Source organism: Trichosurus vulpecula, chromosome 6 (assembly GCF_011100635.1).
Source record: "Trichosurus vulpecula isolate mTriVul1 chromosome 6, mTriVul1.pri, whole genome shotgun sequence".
In the NCBI taxonomy this organism is placed as follows: Eukaryota; Metazoa; Chordata; class Mammalia; order Diprotodontia; family Phalangeridae; genus Trichosurus; species Trichosurus vulpecula.
The window spans coordinates 82,565,185-82,587,863 of NC_050578.1; the positions used below are offsets into that span (position 1 = coordinate 82,565,185).

The window sequence follows — 22,679 nt, forward strand, 5'->3', positions numbered from 1 at the left end:
GGCACCTATTCTAAAAGCATAAAGGGATCTGGGTCATGGCTCTAACTGCTTCTAGGCAATAGAGGGTTTCAGTAGGTTTGATGTGTTATAATGACCACGTGCTGCTGACTGCCCATAAATCAATGTATTTAAGAATGTATCAGCTGAAAGCAGCCTTAGAAATTGTCTTGGTATCTTTTAAAAGATGGTTGGTTTCCTTCATGTGAGCAGGATCTTTGTCAAATTAGACTATACATCAAAAGCAACTGGATATAAATACAGTTCAATACAAAACTATTCAAAGAAATTCGTCAGCGAGCAAACCTACTACATGCCAGGCTCTGTGCCAAGTGCTGGGAACACAAAAAAAAGCCAAAAAAAAAAGTCCCTACCTTTAAGGGGCTCACAGTCTAATGGGGGAGACAATATACAAAAACATATGTACAAACAAGTTACATACAAGATAAACTGGAGGGAAGGTGCGCATTAAAGAGGACTGGGAAAGATTCCTTGCAGAAGGCAGGAATTTGGCTAAGAAATAAGGGAAACCAGGAGATGCTGATGTCCCAGGCATGGGGAACAGCCAATGAAAACGCCTGGAGGCAGGAGATGGCATGCCCTATCCAAAGAATAGCAAGAAGGCCAGTTATCGCTGGATGGAAGAGTATATGGAAGTGACAAACGTGTAGGAAGACTGGAAAGGTAGGAAGGGTTATTAAAGCTAAACAAATGATTTTATATTTGATCATGGATGTAAAAAGAAGCCATTGGGAGAAGAGTTTGTGTGTGTGTGTGTGTGTGTGTGTGTGTGTGTGTGTGTCGCAGCCAGACTGGAGCTTTAGGAAGAATCACTTTGTTAGCCAAGTGGACAAGATACTTGAAGCTGAGAGACCAACCAGCAGGCTCCTGTCATAGTCCAGGTGTGAGGGCTGTACCTGAGAAGTGGCAGTGTCAGAGGAGAGAAAGGGTTGTATATGACAGATATTACAAAGAGAACAGATGAGACTTGGCAGTTGAATGCATGTTGGGGGAGGAGGGAAAAAGTTGAAAATAACACCTAGGTTAAGAGTATGGGGACTTTGGAGGACGGTGGTATACTACAGTCATAGAAAATTTAGAAAGAGGGGGAGTCTGGGGAGAAAATAATGAATTTACTTTGGGGCATGTTGAGTTTAAGATGTCTACTAGATATCTAGTTCAGAATGTTCCAGCCACTGGAGGTATAAGAAGTTTGAGCTGGATAAAAAGATGTGAGAGTCATCTGCTTAGAAATGATCACTGACCAGCAGCAAGATAGAGAAATTCTATTTAAAATAAATCTAGCCAATACAAAATACTCGGGAGTGTATCTGCCAAGATAAACTCAAGAACTACGTGAACACAGCTATAAAACATTTTTCACACAAATGAAGTCAGATCTAAACAACTGGAAAACTATTACTCATGGGCAGGCCAAGACAATATAATAAAAATGACAATTCTATCTAAATTAATCTATTTATTCAATACCAATCAAACTATCAAAATTATTTTATAAAGCTATGAAAAATAATAACAAAATTCACCTGGAAGAACAAAAGCTCAAGGATATCAAGGGAATCAATGAAAAAAATGCCAAAGACAGTGGTCTAGCTGTACCAGATCTAGAACTATATTATAAAGCAGTAATTATCAAAACAATCTGGCACTGGCTAAGAAACTGAGTGGTGGATCAGTGGAATAGATTAGGTACAAATTACATTATAGCAAATGACCATAATAATCTAGTATATGATAAACCCAAAGATCTAAGTTTTCAGAACAAAAACTCACTATTTGACAAAAACTAATGGGAAAACTGGAAAACGGTGTGGCAGAAACTAGGTATAGACCAACATCTCACATTGTATACCATGATAAGGTCAAAATGGGTACATGATTTACACAGAAAGGGTGATACCATACACAAATTAAGAGAGCATGGAATAGTTTATCTGTCAGATATATGGATAAGGAAAGAATTTTGGACCAAAGAAGATATAGAGGGTATTACAAAATATAAAATAGATAATCTTCATTATACAAATTAAAAAGGTTTTGCACAAACAAAACCAATGCAACCAAAATTATAAGGAAAGCAGAAAAGCGAGGGGAAAATTTGCAACAAGAATCTCTGATAAAGGCCTCATTTCTCAACTACATAGAGAACTGAGTCAAATTTATAAAAATACAAGTCATTCCCCAATGGATAAGTCATCAAAGGATATGAACAGGCAGTTTTCAGACAAAGAAATCAAAGCTATCTATAGTCACATGAAAAAAATTATCTAAATCACTACTGATCAGGGAAATACAGATTGAAATAACTCTGAGGTACCTACCACCTCACATCTATAAGACTGGCTAATATGACAAAAAAAAAAGGAAAATGGTGGATGTTAGAGGGGATGTGGGAAAACTTGGACACTAATATACTGCTGGTAGAGTTGTGAAATGATCCAACCATTCTGGAGAGCAGTTTGGAACTATGCCCTATGATCCAGCAATATCACTGCTAGGTCTATATCCAAACACATCCAAAAAAAGGGGAAAAGGACCTATTTGTACAAAAATATTTATAGCAGCTCTTTCTGTTGTGTCAAAGAATTGGAAATCAAAGGGATTCCCATCAACTGGAGAATGGCTAAACAAGCTGTAGCATATGATTGTAATGGAATACTACTGTATTGTAAGAAATGACAAGCAGGATGATTTCAGAAAAATCTGGACTTACATGAACTGATGCCTAGTGAACAGAACCAGGAGAATGTCGTACACAGTAACAGCAGTATTGTTTGATGAAAAACTGTGGATGACTCAACTATTCTCAGCAATACAATGATTGAGACAATCCCAAAGGACTAATGATGAAGCATACCATCCACCTCCAAAGAAAGAACTGATATTGATTGAATACAGACTGAAGCATGTTATTTTTCACTTTCTTTTGAGTCTGTACAAAATGACTAATATGGAAATGTTTTATATAATTACACATATATAATCTACATCTGATTGCTCACTGTCTCAGGGAGGGGAAAGGAGGGTGAGAGGGAGAAAGGGATAGAATTTGGAACTCAAAACTTTAAATAAAAAGGTTAAAAAACTTTTTAAAATGATCATTTAATCCATGGTATTCTAATGAAATAAAATGAAATTGTACAGACAAAGGCAGAAAAGAAGGAAAGAAGTATTTATTAAGCATCTACTATGTGCCAGGTACTGTGCTAAGTGTTTTACAAACATTAGAACCTTTGATCCTCACCAACATTCTTGGGAGGAAGTTCTATTATTGTCCTCATTTTATAGCTGAATAAATTAAAGCAAACCAAGGTTAAACGACAAATTAATGATGGCTATTGTTCTTGATGGTGCTATACCAATATGACTCTATACCTGAATTTATTTGGAGATTTCATGTTATATCAAAGCACCAAGGGATTGATTTGTAAATTATATAAAATTTTGAAGTTTTTGAAAGAACAAAATAAATGCACCTAGAAAAAAAGTGATAGAAACTGTCAAGTTGAAAAAATATTTGCATCAACTGTCTTTGATAAAAGTCCAATATCCAATTACATCAGGCTTTAACACAATACCCAGTTAAACTCAACAGGCATTTAATCAATGCCTCAGAGCCTGGACAAGAGAGGAGACCTAGGATGTTGTGCAGACACCAGGCTTAAGGTTGTTTTTACATAAAAAAGTATAATACTGTTTCATGGCCTGAGAGTAGCCGGTAATTCATGATGGAGACTATTCCCTAAAAAGAACAAAGACATAAAAGGACAGAAGTCAAGAGTGGAGAGTTGCTCTGGGCACAATAGTTTCCCTACTTAATGTGCCTCACTGCTAGGTTTCTGTTAAGTTATGTCCTCTCTTCCTCCCCATCATTAGTGAGAGTGTTTCCCAAGTTTATTAGTTGAAAGCTACATTTGTATTACTTTTCCTTTTGCTTTCTCATGTACTAAATATTTCACGTATAAAATTAATGATATCACTGATCATGATTTGTGTAAATGAACTGTGACTGGGGCTCAGGAGCTATAATTTTAAGTGTAGATGTAAATTTCTCCCACATCAAGACTACCTCTAGGATCCCAGGAGTGAGTTGTAGCAGAATGGCCACCTTCCCTGGGGAACCACCTAACCTGACAGATAGCATGGCTGTAGGCAGAATGACTGAGCCAATTCTAGCTCAGGAAGAGATGGAGCTTTAAGAGAGTTGGGGGGTTGGCACCATGCCAGTCCCTGTGCTGCATGTAGATAACAAAATAGTTCTGACACCACTTTTTGTGATAGCAAAAAACCAACCACAAAAACCAAAATGTGTGCCCAAACCACTAGGAAATGGTTATACAAGTTGTGGTCTATAGATATACTGGAAAGACTTGCATGTATTCATCCAGAGCAAATAAAGAACATGCAAGATTATAACAACATAAAGAAAAATATCAATGAAAAAGCAGCCAAATGAAGGCTAGTTGTAATGGCCAAGCTTGGTCCTAAAGAGCAGATGAAGAAATACACAAGAGGTGGGGTCCTACAGGTACAGGGCGTTGCTTGTGCTGTCAGATGTGGCACTTGGTAGACTTACCTGTTTTCTTCCATTACAAGGAAGGACCTAAGTACAATTTCAGAAAAAGGCATTTAGAAACAACTTTTTTAAAAAACTTAAAAAAACCTTAAAAAAAACTTAAACATGTGGACTTTATTTAGGCACACTACATACTTAACATTTAAACACTTGTACTACATCTAAGCATCGCTCCTCATGACAGATCCAAAAAAATCTTACAGCTCTATGACCTGGGAGATTATCTGACCCAATGTCCTCATTTCAAGAACTGTAGAAAATGAGGCTGAGGAGTGACATGACTTCCCCTCTCCAAAGTCACTAACAGGCCCCGCCTCTGTCAAAAAACTAAGAAACCATTTTGAGTCCTCACCTTCTTTGATTTCTGAAACATGTGACACTGCTAACCTTCAGCTCCATCTTACTAAATCTCTTTTTCTGTCAAAGTCCACTTGACTTCTTTGATCATTAGTTCTCCCTCCCTCACCAACTCAGCTCCGGTTAGCTTTGCCTTCATCCTCCTGTCATTTCAACAACGGCCAGATCCCCTAACGCTCTACGTCACCTCTCTCTCCTCTTTTCCTTAGTCTCGTCCGTGTCTAGGAGGGGGCCATCTCCAGTTGTCCTGATCTATATCTTGTCGCTGGGCCCAGATGGCTCTGAAGGAGAAAGTGAGGCTGGTGACTTTGCACAGTCCTCCCTCACTTAAATACATTTCACTTGCATGTCATGGCATCACCTCCCTGATGTCATGGTCCCCGTCAAAAACAAAGGACAAATAACAACCACCACCGCCCCTATGTCTATGATCAGATCTGTGCAGCCGGGATTCCATCCATGGCTGAAGCCCTCATCCAAAAACTGGTTCCGAATTAGCTTTCTATCTTAGCCTCTTAGACCCTGATGCCAACTCTCTCCTTTCCTGTACTCATGCCATCCCCTATTCCTAGAATGCACTTCTCCTCCTCTTCCTCCCCTCCCCCACTTCAATGCCCTACTCAAATGCTCCCTCAAAATGCTCGGAGCACTTTGTTTGGACCTCTCTTTGTCACTTAACATAGTCCAAGTTATATCACTGCTACTCAGGAACATACCATCTCTTCTATTACATTAAAAGCTGCTGGAAAGCAGGAGCTGCATTTATTTCACATTTTTAAACTTTTATTATGAACTTGAACATCAAATATGATCGTTTCAGTATACAAAGACTAGAAGATTGAAAATGAACTATTATATAGTTTTTAAGTGTATATTAAATTTAATACAGTAGTATGAAAACTGCCCTCCTTAACCTGGTCCCTGTAACTTCTTTCTGATCTTCTGTGTGTTTTTAAAATGTTTCAGTCTTCCTTTTTGGTATCACTATTTAATCTTATAGCTTCACAGCTGCTTGCATGTCAATAAGCCACACAGGAAAGCATGGGATTATTTTCCAATTTCTTTTTTTACCCTTTTATCACCGAACGTTTCTATTTTCAGGATTCCCACTCCCCACATCAAGGGCTCTCTGAAAAGTTTACTGTGTAGCCATACTCTTTTAGTAGGGGATGGCCCATAAGAGAAACAACAGTCTAAATGATTTCAACTACACTGTGGTGTCTGAAGATGTTTAAATAATTCTTTATTATTGCTCTTCTTGAATAAGAACTTTTACACGGCTATGTATAGAGAAGCTTTTGTCTCAGATACAAACGTAACACTCTTAGATGTTGCACACATATATTTGTAGCTCTCTGTATTGTCTCTTGTGTATACTGTCTACCCACTGTCTGTATATCTCTTCTCTTGGATCGCAGGCCACTGAAGAGCAGGAACTAGCTATTTTTATACTTCTACATCTGCCAGCGCCTCCCCAATCCTCCCTTAGCTTCTTACTCCCAACTGAGCACACTGAGAGGCTAGCAGCCTTGGAGCAATGATAAAATTTTCTGAACCTGGAAAACCATAAAGGGAAATGAACCTCCTAAACACTACTAAGTTTTCAGAGCTGAACTCCTGTATGCACAAAGTCTATTGAACACGACATATATGGTGATGGATGTACTTCAATGTGTAATGCTAGACAGGTCACATAACTGTACTAGGCCTCCACTCTGTCATGAACAGGATTGGGTTGTGATTTCTAGGTCTCTGCCACTTCTGGGGGCTTCCTAGGGCTTTTTTTGTGGGCTCCCCTCTCCTCCAGTTACATGTTACTCTGGCCTGGCTGGTCGCACACAGGGAGACTGCCAGTCTGTTTGCCTACGCTGGCTCTGCTCACAGTGGGCTTCTGGCTGACTTTGTGCAGCTCTGGAGCAGAACTGACATCATGTCACTGGATTTCTCCATCATTAGTCATTGCTGCTGTTTCTTCATTTTAACCCCTGTTCAGGTGGCCATCTTGGTCAGAAGTCTATCTTCAGACTTGTCACAGCACAGTGACTGAACTCTTTTACGTTCATCTTGTTTTCCCATGTAACAAAAGTTATTTCTAGAACTGCTCTTGCCACCTGATTAGAGTCAGTGGGGGCCTGAGTCTACTTATCTTAGCACAGTGCCTTATACAAAGTACATAGATGCTCAATAAATGTTTGTTAAACTGAACAGGAGTGGAAGGGAAAGTGACAGATTTCTGTATGCTACTGCTGTAGACATGTAGGTAAATTAACTCACAAGGGAAAAAAAAGGAACAGAACCATTCTTCCTCTCTTTTATCAGTTATATTCATAAATACCCTCAGTCTGATAATTTTGGTGCAGAGCATTCTCATCTCTTCTTTGTTTTGAGATACCCTTACTAAATATCAAGGGGGGAAGGAGCGATAATAAACATTTATATAGTGCCTATGTTCCAGGCACTGTTAAGCGCTTTACAAATATCTCACTTGATCCTTGCAACAATGCTACAGGTAGGTACTATTATCTTCATTTTACAGCTGAAGAAACTAAGGCAAACAGAGGTTAAGTAACTTGCCCAGAGCCATACAACTAGCATCTGAGGCTGGACTTGAATTCAGATCTTCCTGCCAATGATTAAACTTACTTAAAGGAAGATGAGCATTCAGGATTTTTACTTTCACTGATGTACTCCTTTCACCAAGTCAAACCTCAACTCCATCTAACACCTGAGGCCATACATGGTAGCCTATCTTCTGACCATAAACCTTTCCAAATTTTATTAGGATAGTCTTCAGATGTCAAAAACAATTTTGTCTTCAGGTTAATATTCAAAGCCTTTCCAACCTGATACTACCTACCAGAACTTTAAGAACCATGACAAGAGGTACAGGGACTGAGAAGAACAAATCCTGTACATTATCAAAGGAAATGGCAGCTAAACCGTCAGCCTATACTCGTAGATGATGAGTATTTTAAGGAAATGGTACAAAGGAGTGAGAGAGAAGAGAGGAACTTCACAGAAAAAGCATGACTTGGTTTATTTGAATAATAGTATACAGGCTCAGAGCACAAACAATGGGGAAAGGAAAACAGTAAACCACTGTAAGAAATCCATTCCTTTTTCTTTCAAACAAAAAAAAGAAATGAAGTCAGTTACCTGTTAAAAAATGTATTTTCTAAGTCATGAGTAGGATGCCTTTCCAAATTTAATAAAGAGAGAAGGACAGACTGTGAACATGAAAGGAATTCGGGAAAGAAGGGCTTAGCAACCACACCTGAAGTCAGTGAAGATACAAAAGTGACCTAAAATTGTAGCTTAGCAATTAGTTGTTTCTCAAACACTAACTAGTCTGTAAATTAAGCTTCAGAAATCATGCACAGGGTAATTTGAAAGAAATAACTGGCCCAGCTTTGTATTCCTTCAGGGGGAGATGATCCTTCTCTTAGTTACAGCCTGCCTGGTCATTTCAATGAAGCCCATTTGCACCTGCACCACAAAGTGAGTACAGGAAATAAAGGACATCAATCTCTACTGAGTCATTAGGCTATTTCAGGCTGGAGGTGCCTCAATCCCTCCTCTGCCCTATCCTCACCTCAAGTTTTTCTTGGGTAGGCTAAGGCACCTTAAGAGAATACTGGCATAATGCTGTGGGTGAGGGAAACCCAAGGGGATATATTTCCATGGAAAGCAGGAGTATTTATATCCCTGAAAACAAAGACAGTTAGTTGAAAGTGAATTACCTAAGAAGCACCTCAAAAAAAAGTTAGAAGGGAAGCCATTTCCGTGAGCCAATATCCAAACTCAGACTCTCAGGTTTGGGGAGGGAGAGAGAGCCTGGGGACAGGTAGTATGCAGAAGGTGCTCAGCTCTGGAGCAAAACCCTCAACTCTGGATGCCTGGAGTTTTTAATTTAATAATTTCTTAACTAAGGAAAAAAGACCTGTACGTATATGAAGTGGGCTGTGCAAAGGTCAAAATGCCAGTCACAGAGGGTTCCAGATGCACACATCTCCTTTTAGTATTCTATAAGAGCCAGCAACCTTCTTCCACCTTCTTAGGAAGCAGTCAAAACAAAAACTCTCCCAAGCTAGCCAAAACATAAACACTTTTTAAAAATTGGCAGCTGTCACACCTTCTCTCATTTCAGAACTACTTGTCTCATATTCTATCAAAACTTTGTTTTAAAACATATCATTTGCCAACTTCTTAAAGAAGCCTTAAACAACAACAAACGACTTGTATGATGTCCCTGAAGAGTAATGTGTCTTCCCTTCAGGCAGACATCTTGTAACCCCTTTATCTGTCCTGACACTGGGCTCCATGGGTCTGAGGGATACAAACCCCACAACTTCAACAGGAGGCTCTGGGAAGAACCAGTGGGACGAGTTTTCAAACAGAGAAGCCAAAATGGCTTGGACTAAGGTTAGTCAGGAGACTTTGCCCAGGCTCTACAACCCTCTATTAAAGCAACGAATTAAGCAACCCTTTCTCAAATATTTTCTGACATGTCTCCCTAGATTCTTAAGGAAGCCAAGTAGATAATTACATATGTGTGTATGTATGTGTATCTGTGTATATATGTGTGTGTATACACACATACACACATATTTATCGACTTCAAGACCCTCTCTTTAAACTTCCTTTTTCTTCTATCTGACCTTTCTCATTTATCCAAGAATATAAGAACCACACAAGGCTTTCTGACTCAGTAACTTTTCTTAGACTAACTATGCTTCCTCCTACATGTTCCCTCCTCACCCTCCTGTAATTCCACCTTCAACAAAAGAAAAAGAAAAAAAGAGAGAGACTGAAGATGGGGCGGGGGGGCCACACACACAAGATCCCACATACACCCACATATAGGCAGGTCTAAAGACTAACTCATATGTTTCAGAAAACTAACACCATAAATTGTAAGACTTGTGCACATAATGCATTTATTGGGGGAGGAGACCTGGGTTTTAGCCTGGTTCTATGTCTGGACTTGAGCTACTCCTAAATTTCTACACCTCTTTCCTGATCTACAAAACAAGGCAACTAAGCAAGATGCACCAAAGGTCCTTATCAGTCTTACCAGTCCTAACATTCTTTGACTTTATGGCTAATGTGTGCTTCTGCCAAACCTGTCTACCTAATTATGTATAATCAAATGGATCAGTGCTGATGTGTACATCCAAATGGTTTATTTTAGAATGTAAGCTCAGGATGGACTGCTGGTTTGTGATCCATCAATGAATGACAGGCATGTGAGTAATTATTTAGGGAATACCCAATATTACTTGAAAGGTTTTCTCAACGTCTAAAGAAAAAATGGCTTAGATCAATTTGCCTCCAATTGATTATTTCCATTTGAAAGTAAACCGATTTCCTTCCAATATGTGCCTCTTCATAGCACCCAGAAGACAGGCACTGAATAAACAACTGACTGACCTATATTTTCTCATAATGCAATTCAATTTTTTACATGTTTTTGTTAATTCAATGAGATTGATGTTTTTCCTCTTCAGAGCCCAAAAATATTAGTTAAGGCCCAAAATGAATCTAAGGGAATTCCCAGGACATCCCTCCCCCATTCTCTACACTGTCATCAATCACAACTCACTAGGCACACTCTCATTGTTCTATCCGGGTAACAGATAACTCAAATTTAAAAGCAATTAAATAAACTTGGTTTCCTTTCCTAAGGTTCATATTTTTTTAAAGAAAAAATTATATGTGTGTATAGCAGTTACTCTGTGCTCCAATTCACTTAATGTGAAAGTTTTTTTCATTTAATAAAAGGACACCCCTCCAAAAAAAACCATATCACAGGTTTGAGTAGATTTTTATATCTCTAAATGCTTACAGCAATAAAGCAGAGAAAGAGCAAATCAATGAGTTGGGCATGCAACTAAAAAAAACTAGAGAAAGAACAAATTAAAAATCCCCAGTTAAACACCAAATTAGAAATCCTGAAAATTAAGAGATTAGTAAAATTGAAAGAAAACCATTGAACTAATAAATAAAACTAAGAGATGATTTTATAAAAAAGTCAATAAAATATACCACTGGGTAATTTGATTTTAAAAAAAGAAAGAAGAAAACCAAATTACCAGCATCAAAAACCTCCAATGGGCACAAGCTAAAATTCTCCCCAATAAGATCAGGGGTGAAGCAAAAATACCCATTATCTCACTATTATTCAATGCTGTAGTAGAAATGTTATATAACAACAAAAGAATAAAGAGGAATTGAAGGAATTAGACCATATGCAATGAGGAAATGAAACTATCCTTCTTTGCAGATAAAATAATAATAATATACTTAGAAAATCCTAGAGAATCAACTAAAAAAACTAGTTGAAATAATTAACAACTTTAAAAAGTTTCAGGACATAAAATAAACCCACATAAATCATCAGAATTTCTAGATTTTACCAACCTTTTAAAATAATTGTAGACAATATAAAATACTTGGGAGTTACTGCTAAGGCCAACCTAGGAACTATATGAACACAATTACAAAACACTTCATATAAATAAAGTCAGATCTAAACAAATGGAAAAAACATTAATTGCTCATGGGTAGGCTGAGTCAATATGATAAAGATGATAAGTCTAAATTAATTTATTCAGTAACATACCAATCAAACTAACAAAAAATTATTTTATAGAGCTAGAAAAAATTCATAACAACACTTATCTGGAAGAACAAATGGTCAAGAATATCAGGAAAATTAATGAAAACAAATGTGAAGGAAGGTGGCCTTGCTGTACCAGATCTCAAACTGTATTATACACTAGTAATCATCAAAACTATCTGGTACTGGCTAAGAAATAGAGTGGTGGATCAGCAGACTAGATTAGGTGCACAAGATTCAGTAGTAAATGACCATAGTAATCTAGTATCTGAAAGACCCCAGCTTTTGGGACAAGAACTCACTATTTGACAAAAATTGTTGGGAACTGGAAAACAGTATGGCAAAAACTAGTATAGGCCATCACCTTACACTCTACACCAAGATAAGATCAAAATGGGTACATGATTTAAATATAAAAGATGACACCAGGAGCAAATTAGGAGAGCTAGGAATAGTATACGTCGGATCTATGGAGAAAGGAAGAATTTATGACCAAACAAGAGACAGACAGCATTACTAGATATAAAGTGGACAATTTTGATTATATTAAACCAAAACGTTTTTGCACAAACAAAACCGATGCAACCAAGATTAGAAAGAAGCAAAGTAGAAAACTAAGAAACAATTTTTATGCCACCTCTAATAAATATCTTTCTTCAAATATATAAGGTACTGGTTTATATTTATAAGAATCCAAGTCATTTCCCAATTGATAAATGGTCAAAGGATGTGAACAAGCAGTTTTCAGATGAAGAAATCAAAGTTATCTATAGTCATACAAAAAATGTTCCATGTCACTACTGATAGAGAAATGTAAATGAAAACAACTCTAAGGTACCACCTCACACCTATCAGAGTGGCTAATATGACACACACACAAAAAGATAAATGTTGGAGGGGATATAGGAAAATTGGGACAGTAAAGCACTACTGGTGGAATTGAGAATTGAGCCAACCATTCTGGAGAGCAACTGTGGAACTATGCCCAAAGAGCTACAGAACAGTGCATACATAACTTTTGATCCAGCAAATACCACTACTAGCTCTATATCCCAAAGAGATTTTTTTATAAAGGGAAAAGGACCTATCTGTGCAAAAATATTTATGGTATCTATTTTTATGGTGGGAAAGAACTGGAAATTGAGGAGATGCCCATCAATTGGGGAATGGCTGAACAAGTTGTGGTATATGATGTGATGGAATACTACTGTGCTATAAGAAATGATTAGCAGGATGATTTCTGGAAAACCTGGAAAGACTTACATGAACTGATGCTGAGTGAAATGAGCAGAACCAGGAGAACATTTTATACAGTAACACCAATACTGTACGAGAATCAACTGTGAATGACTTAGCCATTCTCAGCCATACGATAATCTAAGACAATTCCAAAGGACTCACAATGAAAAATGCTATCCACCTCCAGAGAAAGAACTGATGGTGTGTAAATGCAGACTGACGCATATTATTTTTCACTTATTTTTTTCTTGGTGTGTTTGGTTTGGGGTTTGGGGTGTTTTTTTGGTCTGTGTTTTTGTTCACAACATGACTAATATGAAAATGTTTTGCATAACTGCTCACACATAACCTGTGTCAAATTGCTTACTGTCTCAGAGAGGGAAGACAGGAGGAAGAGAAGGAGAGAATTTGGAACTCAAAATTTTTAAAAATGAATGTTAAAAATTGTTTTTACATGTAACTGGGAAAAAATGATTTTTTAAAAAGAAAATGGAAAAGGGATTTCATTATGAAAACTAATGAAGAAAATGGCTCTGAAGTGGCAGAGGGGAATCCCGACCTATGTTAGGGAAACTAGAAGATAAAAAAAATGTCACACAGTAAAAAAGGGGAAGAAGCTCACTAAACATTTGGCACCGAAATGAGCTGTACACTCTGAAAAGGGGGCATCTATTCATCACAGCAAGTCAAGGAATACTGTAGTTACTCTGCTTTTGGCAGAGAGTTTCCAGAGAGAAATATCTGCATAACATGCAAAGGCATTGATATGTCAACCTCATAGGCGGTTTATTTTTAAGACATTTTTGCTGATATCTTGGTTTCACATCACCAAGATTTCTCAATGTGTTGTATCCTCCCCACCCCCCCATCCCTTTTCGGAAAAAGGAAAAATAAAACAAGGTTCAGAAAAAAACCAGCCAACGCATCAAAATGGGTGGAGATTCTGCATCTGTATTCTGCCCCTGCAAGGCAGGAACACCAAGAACTCCATAGCAGCCCTCGGGTAACAAGGCCTCCAGTAAGGGCCAGGAGCATTTGATGAATTACTACTATGGAGCTATCTCTGCAGCAGCTACCCACAGAGAGGCCTGCTTTCCTCCTGGGTGGAGAATACACACGAGTCATGACAGGTAACCTCCAAAGACTTGACAAACTGGATGACTATTGTTTATGATGATTCACACGGGCACAAATGACACAGTCAGAAAGAATCTAGAAAGCCCTGATAAAGACCCTGCATGAAATACCAGGCAGGAAACCAACACCTTTCTTACATGACCTAGATTTCCCAACATATCTCCTGCTTATCCTGAAAGCGAACACATAATAAATGATCAGCTGGTGAAAAAGATGGTGTCTGAGAAGAGGACTTGAAAATCAGGGCCACAGCTTTGGAAACAACAGGCTCCTGGCCCAGGATGGAATGTGCTTAACAAGTGTTGGCAAGAATGTACTGCTTGATATAAGCCAAAGAGGTGAACGATAATAAGAATGGACACACACACACACACACACACACACACACACACACACACACCAGCAGCACTTTTTGGAGCAGCAAGAACTAGAAACAAAATAAATGTTCATCAATTGGGGAATGGCTAGGCAAGTTGTATCACATAAATATTAGGAATATACTAAGAATGAATATGGGCAACATTGAGAAGCAGGGGAAGACACGTGAACTGATGCAGTCAGTTTATAAGATGCCTACCAACAATACAAATGGGAGAAACAACAACAAATCGAAACAGAATACTGTGAAAATGATAATGATTATATTTGACCCCAAATACAAGATATGAGACAATGTTTCCCCTACTTCTTGGCAGAACTGGACTACAGATGCGAAACCCTCCATATGCTATCCGCCCTTTTTGATGTTTTTTTTTTTCCTCGAACCATTTTACTTCTTCCCATAATGGATAGCTGGAGGGGAGGGGGGGACACAACAAATAGAGAAATCCTGGTGATGTGAAACCAAGGTACAAGTAAGTTAAAATATGTTTTAAATAAGTGCTATTACATATTATGAAAATCTGTCTCTGGAAATCTCTCTGCCAAAAGCAGAGCAACTACAATATTTCTTGACATGCCTTAAAGAGCATTTCATCATTCAAAAAGTGGGAGAACCAACAAAAGAAACTGCTATTCTGGATCAGATTCTCACCAAAGAGGAAATGGTTGCTGGGTTAGAAATACCAGGAACTTTGGCCATGGGGGGGAAGTGACCAATCTATCTTAGACTTTGAAACAAACAAGGATAGGAAAGTCAGGCAGAGTCTGACATGTGCCCTACAATTTCATATAGGGCAATAGATTTAGAACTGGGAGGAACCTCAGGGAATCTTCTCATTTGAAAACTGAGGCCCCCAAAAGTGGCCCAGTAGATAGAACTCTGAATATGAAGTCAGGAAATCTGGAGGTTGAAATCCAGCCTCAGACAACTGGGACCCCGGGCAGGCTGCTTAACCTGTGTCAGGCTTAGTTTCCTCACCTGTAAAATGGGAATAATGATAGCACCTATCTCTCAGCGTTGCAGTGAGAGCTAAATTAGATACTTGTAAAACCCTTAGCACAGTGCTGGCACTATATAAAGGCGCTATATCAGGGGTAGGGAACTGGTGGCCCTCTAGGTCCTCAAGGGCTGCCCTATGACTGAATCTATATTTCACAGAACAATCCCCTTAATCAAAAGTTCTGTAAAACTTAGGCTCAGTCAAAAGGCCACACCCAAGGACCTAGAGGGCTACATGTGGCCTCAAGGCCACAGGTTCCCCAACCCAGGAATATAAATGCTTGTTGCCTTTCTTCCAAAGTGACCTGTTCAAGGCTATGCAGCTAATAAGTTATAGATAAGCAGGGATTCTAGGAGCCAGCTTCTCTACCTCCAAAATACAGCACTCTTTCCCCCACACCCAAGGATTCAGAGAAAGGATAGGCAGAATCCCTGGGGACTAAGCTTCCAGGGGGAAAAATCAACCTAGGAGAAATGGAAAGCTTTGGTGAACTTCTAAGGATCCAATGAGAAGCAATTTTGATGAAGAAAAGAAAGGAGTCTTCCAAAGAGATTGCCATGTACAGTACGCAGAGTTCAATGCCTAAAAGGGGGCAGGTAAGAGGATAAATACAGAAGTATGACGCGGTTCTGTAAGAAGATCATTATACCCATTCAAGTTCAAAATAAACTGTGGTTAGTGGATGGTTTGTCAATGACAACAAAAGGGTTGGATTTGCAGGATTTTGAAACTAAAAAGGAGGGAAAGAAGAGGTGCAAAGAAGGACAGAGAAGGAAAAGGACTGTTGCTTTGGGCAGATGGGGCAACACCATTTCACGGAGAAAAGACAAAGCTGTTTAACACATTTTTCTTCTGTTTTCTCTGCAAAAGTTAATAAGATTTAGAATGGGGAAAGCAGGATGGCTAACTGCAAGCTAACCTTGGAGAGGTCAAATCACCTTGCCTGCAGATCTACACATCTGCCACCAGCTGCTCTGCTTGGCTTCAACTCCAACATCACCTTCATCATCCCCTCCCCACCCAACTCATCACCATGGAGACAGCTTCAGCTTTGTGGCTCACATGTCATGGGTCCCTTCAAGTTGCTTCTGCCTCTCTGACTGGAAGTCCAGAGGGTAGAACCAAAAACTCTTCCCCAAGCCTCCCTTCAAAAAGAGCTCAAAATGCCATCTGCTACCAGCTGCCTTGCTGGGTTTCAACTGCACCGGCATCTTCATCATGCCCCTTCTGGAATTCTCTCCCTTTCCTGTAAAGTATCATCTTCCCTCATGAGAACTTAAGCTTTTTGAGGGCAGGAACTGTCTTTTTTTTTTCTAACTTATATCCCTAGCGCTTAGCACAGCACCTAGCACACGAGAGGTACTTAATGTTTATTGTATTGTATCATATTGTATCATCGTATCATCTTTGAGTTCATGGAGAATGACAGAGATTACAAAACAACACGGTATTGATTTTTAAAAAGAAAGAGAAGGGAGTCAGAAAGCTACGGACCAATGAAATGGACTGCCCTTTGTGAGACATTATTAAAGGGCCGCTTAAAAGGAAGCAATAACCACAAAAAGCCAGTACCGCTTTATCAAGAAGAGGTTATACCAACATAAATGTTTTTCCTCAACTATAAAAAAAGGATAATAAAAGCATCTATTTGCCAGGGTTGTGAGAATCAATGAGACAGTGCTTGTAAAATACTTAGCACAGGGCCTGGCACATAGAAAGTGCTACAGAAATGCTAGCTAGGTAAGACGGAAGGAAACAGGCATTATAATACAGCATCTTCTAGGTGCCTGGCACTGTGCAAAGCACTTCACAGATATTTCACTGATTCTCACAACAGTCTGGAGAGGCAGGCACTATTACTGTCCTCATCTTACAGATGAGGAGACAGTGACTCTCCCAGGGTCACACAGCTATTAAGTGTCTGTATTGGTAATTAAGGTGGGACTTTTTTACTGTTTTAGAATGCTAAATTAATTAAATGTCTTCGATTGAGTCTTACTAGGTACTAGGTCCAGGCTCATGACCTTTTGGTAATTAGGTGTGAATCCTCTGAACAGAGTATAAAAGCTCAAAGGTTGTCGGTCTGTCTGGGGCTTTCAGTCACTGGAAGAGTGGCTCACACTCTGGGCAGCCATTTTAAGAGCCCCTGGCTTGTCGACCCAGATGTTGATGCTTTCCTGGCAATTATGAATTGTGATTTGGTCTGTTTATATTTTGTATGTTTGTAATTTGTTTGTACTTGCTCTGAAGTTCAGGTTGCTGGCTTTTCCTCCTGAACTAAGGAGGGATAGCTGACACAACGGAAGCCAGGGTAAAGATTCAACCCTGACCGCTGAGACCACTGGGCCAAATCCTAGAAGATGGAAATTGGAAAAGCATAAATGGAAAGCCTTATAACTAAGTTTTTAAAAATCCACTCTGCAAATACAAATGAGGAAGGTATGGTTAGACAGACATCGTCCCCACCCCTCTCTCAAAGAAAACCCAGATCTGTGGGGTTTAAGTCTGTTAAGAGAGTGCTACAGCAGACAAGAAAGCTAGTGTAACCTCAGGGAAACTCAACAGAAGTGTGATGTCTAGGACACAGGAGACGCTGATGTCACTCACTGTACTCCAGAGAGTATCCAGAGGATGGCAACTCAGACGGTAACGGGCTTTAAACTCATCCACATAAGAGAATAGGCTGAATGAATTAGGATTTAGCTTGGTGAAGGTTAGACTGAAGGGAGACATGACAGCTGTTTTCATATACTTGAAGGAAGAATTAAGAATAATGGGCAGAAATTGCAAAGAGGTAAATTTAGATTTGAGGTAAGGAAAAGTGTCCTAACAATCAGGGCTATCCAAAAGTGGGCTGCCTTGGTTGGGCCTTCCTTATAAAAAGTGGGATGACCATCTGTCTGGTATGGTGGATTCTTGTTCAGATGTGGTTTAAGCAGATGTCATCTGAGGCCCCTAAATCAGATTTTGTGACACTATTAGCCTGGGCTTGTACTCTCATGTTCTCTGGCAAAATATAAACAACTATTATGGCTAATATGTAGTCAAATGAACTAATTAGACCTTACCCTTTTTGCCCCTAAACACCCAAAGAAAATGCAGTGAAGGACCTAGTTAAATTATACACTGGATAACCAGGTCCTAGATGAACAAGGCTTGTTCAAGATTTCTCAATATCTGTCTTACTCAGAAGATGAAGTCATAAGCTCCTGCTCACACCTATCATGTTATCAGCTATTTTGTGGGGTGCAACAAAGCCACCCAACAGCAGATGAAGTTAGTTCTGAACCTACAAAAAGTTTTAATGATAGCTATACAATAATATATCTTGAAGCAAGAAAAAAAACATGGATCTCTACATCTCTCTTCTCCTTTTCCCTTTTTTAGCCATTTTGTAAAAGGACATTTTTATTTATTCCTGGATTGGTAGATTGACTTAATTGGAGGCTTTATATTTTCCTGATCCTTTTTATGTACCTGTGTATGTATGCCTTGTATTATAAAAGATTGATTTTTGTTATATATGCATATGTTCTGTTTTTCTCCTTGAGGACAGGGACCTCTTCACTCATCTTTATAACCCATTATACCTGGCACAGACACAAAAAGTGTATACAATTACCCCTTCTACATCATGACTTTCCCCATTGTGGTTTCGAAATGTTATGGGTAGACATAAGAAATTAAAGGGGAATTTGGGGGGAGTTTGGGGAAGCAACAGATGTGAAGGCCAGTGGATGACAGAGAAAAGTTTAGAAACTCAGAAATGCATAAAATGTATGTATAGTATTATATAATATCAATGCATTTTATCTTTTATTACTATAATAATTCAGACTCCTTTTCTGGTATGAAGGGAGGCCAACAAATTTTACACAGACTCTGCAGATTGCAGGGTGTTGCAATCCTACCCCCTCTAACGTGGAAGGGAGAATTGCACATGAGTATATGCACTTATCCATCTATAGGTACACGTTCTGAACTAAGTAAAATTGAGTTTCTAGGCAAGATGAGTAAGGGCTCAATGCCACAGAAAATGGGAGCGAGACCATTATGTCTGGGGAGTATGTACACTGTAGATACTTTAAACAGATCACATGGCTTTTTCATACAGACCAAAGTCATTTTAAAACTAGTAAGTATAGAGACTTGTGAGACCCTAGGAACAAAACCAGGCAGGAAGGGGAGAATTTCCATGGGCTCCCCTGGAGCTTATCCTCCTCTTTCTTCTCTGATTCATGAACACCAACTCAATCACTCCCTACCTACAGGATGGATCAGCACCTAAAGGTTAAAAGTACTCGTCAGTCTAGGCGCCATATGTATTTTTTAAATAATTCATCAGCGGTTTAGTCCTCTGAGAGAAGGGAAGCAGCTCCTCTAATTGCTGCCATTAAGAAGAACAGCCCAGGCCAGCATCTGTGCCCGTTCAGAGAACTGAACAGGGACACCTTTTGTTCTCACACAGTGGCTACCAGGATGGGTTCTGTTTACACTTTAACAACAACAACAACAACAACAACAAAGGTTACTATCTTTATCAATACTCAGCCACAATAACAACAATGAGACAAAGCAAGACCTCACAAGGCTGTAAGCTCTGACTCTAACCTTAATAGTAAGAAGCAGAATTCCCATCCAGTTTCACAAGTAACTTTCAGGCCTCTATGTCTCTTAGCACATTTCAGCACCGCCAACCTCAAATGCCCTAACTAATGTCCAGCTTTGAGCAACTTCATGTATACCTGCTTTGAGAAGCAACCAGCCAGGTAGGTACACTCCACAGCTGCCCCCAGGGACCAAGTTTGTGAGCAATGGGAACTGTGCTTCAGTTTAGTAGTGGTGAAAAGCAGACTAGTTAAGCAAGTGGAACAGATTAAATAAGCCCCATAGCAGTGTCCATAGTAACGGCGTCTGATACGCCCAAGGTCACCAACTATTGGGTTAAGGAAACCGTATCTGACAAAAACTGATGGAAAAATTAAGAATCAGTCATTTAGAAGAAATTAGGCTTAGACTTACATCTTACATATGCCACAATAAGGTCCAAATGGACATGTAAACTCATTATAAAAGGTCCTACAGATAGCATAGGAAAGTGATACCTTTCACCACTAAGAATAACAATAAAAACACTTATACAGCCCTTTAAGCTTTGCAAAGTGCTTTACAAGCATCGTCTCATTTTATTCTAACAGCAAGAGGTACGCTATTATTATGCCCATTTTACAGATGAGGAGACTGAGGCAGAGGTTATGACTTGCTCAGAGTCACAAAGCTAGGAAATATCTGAGGTATTATTTGAACTCAGGGCCTCCTGACTCCAAGTACAACACTCTATCCATTGAGCCACCTAGCTGCCTTAATAGGGTAAGAAATTTTAACTAAACATGAAATAGAGACAATCATAAAAAATAAAATGGACAACTTCAAATACATAAAACTGAAAAGCTTTTGTACAAGAAAAGTCAAATTATAATTAAAAAGGAAAGAGCTGACTAGGGGAAAATACTTGCAACAAATTCATCTGATAAAAGTCTGATATCCAAGATACATAGGCACTTGATACAAATGTATATAGCAAGCTCCATACCACACTCTATAAATAACAGAGCCTTTGCTAACCAACTTGCAGTAATCTCTGTGCAGGAATGAAATACGGGGCACAAGGGAATACCACCCAGATGTTCTACGGGCAAACACATCAAACCTCCACCCTTCAGTCCACTACTTGATTCATTGTATCATTAATTCTGTCACAATGTATTCAAAGGTATCAAGTGATATGGTCTAATATCGCCTCATAAATTCCTACAAATACAGAAACTAATTAATTTGCTCTAAACTCCCTCCTGGCTTTTTCTTTTTTTGAGAGAGAGAGATAATTATCTAGTGAGCAGCCGTTGAATTCATTCATTCATTCAACCAACAAATATCAATGCCTAAACACCCAGCACTGTTAGGAACTGAGACAGTTGTTTAATTTAGGTGAAAGTTAATCCCTTCCCTCATGGAGCTTATAGTCTGGTAGAAGGATAAGACATCAATAGATAACTATAATATCCGTATATGTACATTAACAAAATGTGGTGAGATAGGAGGTTAAATGTCTGCACCACCTCAGGAATGGAGTCCCATTTGGGCTAGGGTTGCCTGTCTTCATGTAGAAGCTACTTAAATACTAGGGAACGTCTAAAGCACAGAAAACTGCTATTCTGAAATAGGAGAATAACCCAGAACTGCCCTGGCGAATGTGTACAGACAAGAAGGGCACAACGGACAGATAGACTTCCTTAAGGACAGATCATTAATAGTGGGCCTAATATTAACTCTTAAGCCCCTACGGATCTCTTCTGGCCATGATGCCCAACAAGTCAAGTATCTGCGAGCTATTTATTAACTCTGAATGAAATATATAACCAACATTAGTAAAAGGTATAGTACCAATATAGTCTGGTGGGCTGGAAATTATTCACTACCACTTCCAACAGAGACAACAGTTCTAACGCTGCAGAGTAGCCACCACATAATCAGTGTTACTTTCACTAAGACAACAAGTCCAAATCCTAGTTTCCAATATTCCCTACATCAAGTTGAAAACCCTGAAAGAATCCTGGACATCTTCATGTTGGTGTCTGGAACCATTTAAATGTTGATACTAAGCCAGTCATGCTACCACCTGACCTATGCATTTCAATGTTAACTTTCAAACTCATCACCACTTCTATAAGCAGGCTGTGCCAAGAAAATTCAAAAATTCAACCACAAAGCTTAAGCAGTAACTACTATGCTAGAGCGACATAGACAAAAATGAAGCAGTCTCTGCCACCAGGGAGCTTCCTCTGGGAGATAAAGAGCCCATAGATAAGAGGGGGATAGGCTGGGGGACGAAAGAGATCGGGGAGCAAAGGACAACCTCAAGCAGCTCTAGTATATGAGGATAGTTTCATTAACCTGTTTGGGTGAGAAGGAAAAACCAGTAGGGAGAAACTTCCCAAGAGTTACCCGTAGGAAATAGAGTCACTGACACAAAAAGTCTTATCATCTAATAACAAATGCTACAGGAAAATGACATCCCTAACTTCCCACCCAAAGCATTCTATTAAATGCAAGTAAAACAAGACCATGGACATAGAGATGCAGAGGGCCATAAAATCAAGACAACAATTATTTATAGAGTTACTGTTTGCCCAGCACTACTGAATGCTTGGAGAAGCAGGAAATAGGATCCCTGCCCTCAAGAAACTTAGAGCTTTGTTACTACATGAAAAACTGAAAACCAATACAAGATCATAGGAAGAGACTAGAAATCTTTTCCTTTGTCAAAGCTTGGAAACCCTGGGATCTCAGG

At 39.0% G+C, this 22,679-nt stretch overlaps 1 protein-coding gene across 1 annotated transcript in view; it reads right to left on the reverse strand.

The window, feature by feature from the left end:
* Positions 1 to 22,679, reverse strand: part of MOB1B (MOB kinase activator 1B) — a 65,122-nt gene that overhangs the window by 22,725 nt on the left and 19,718 nt on the right. The window lies entirely within an intron of this gene.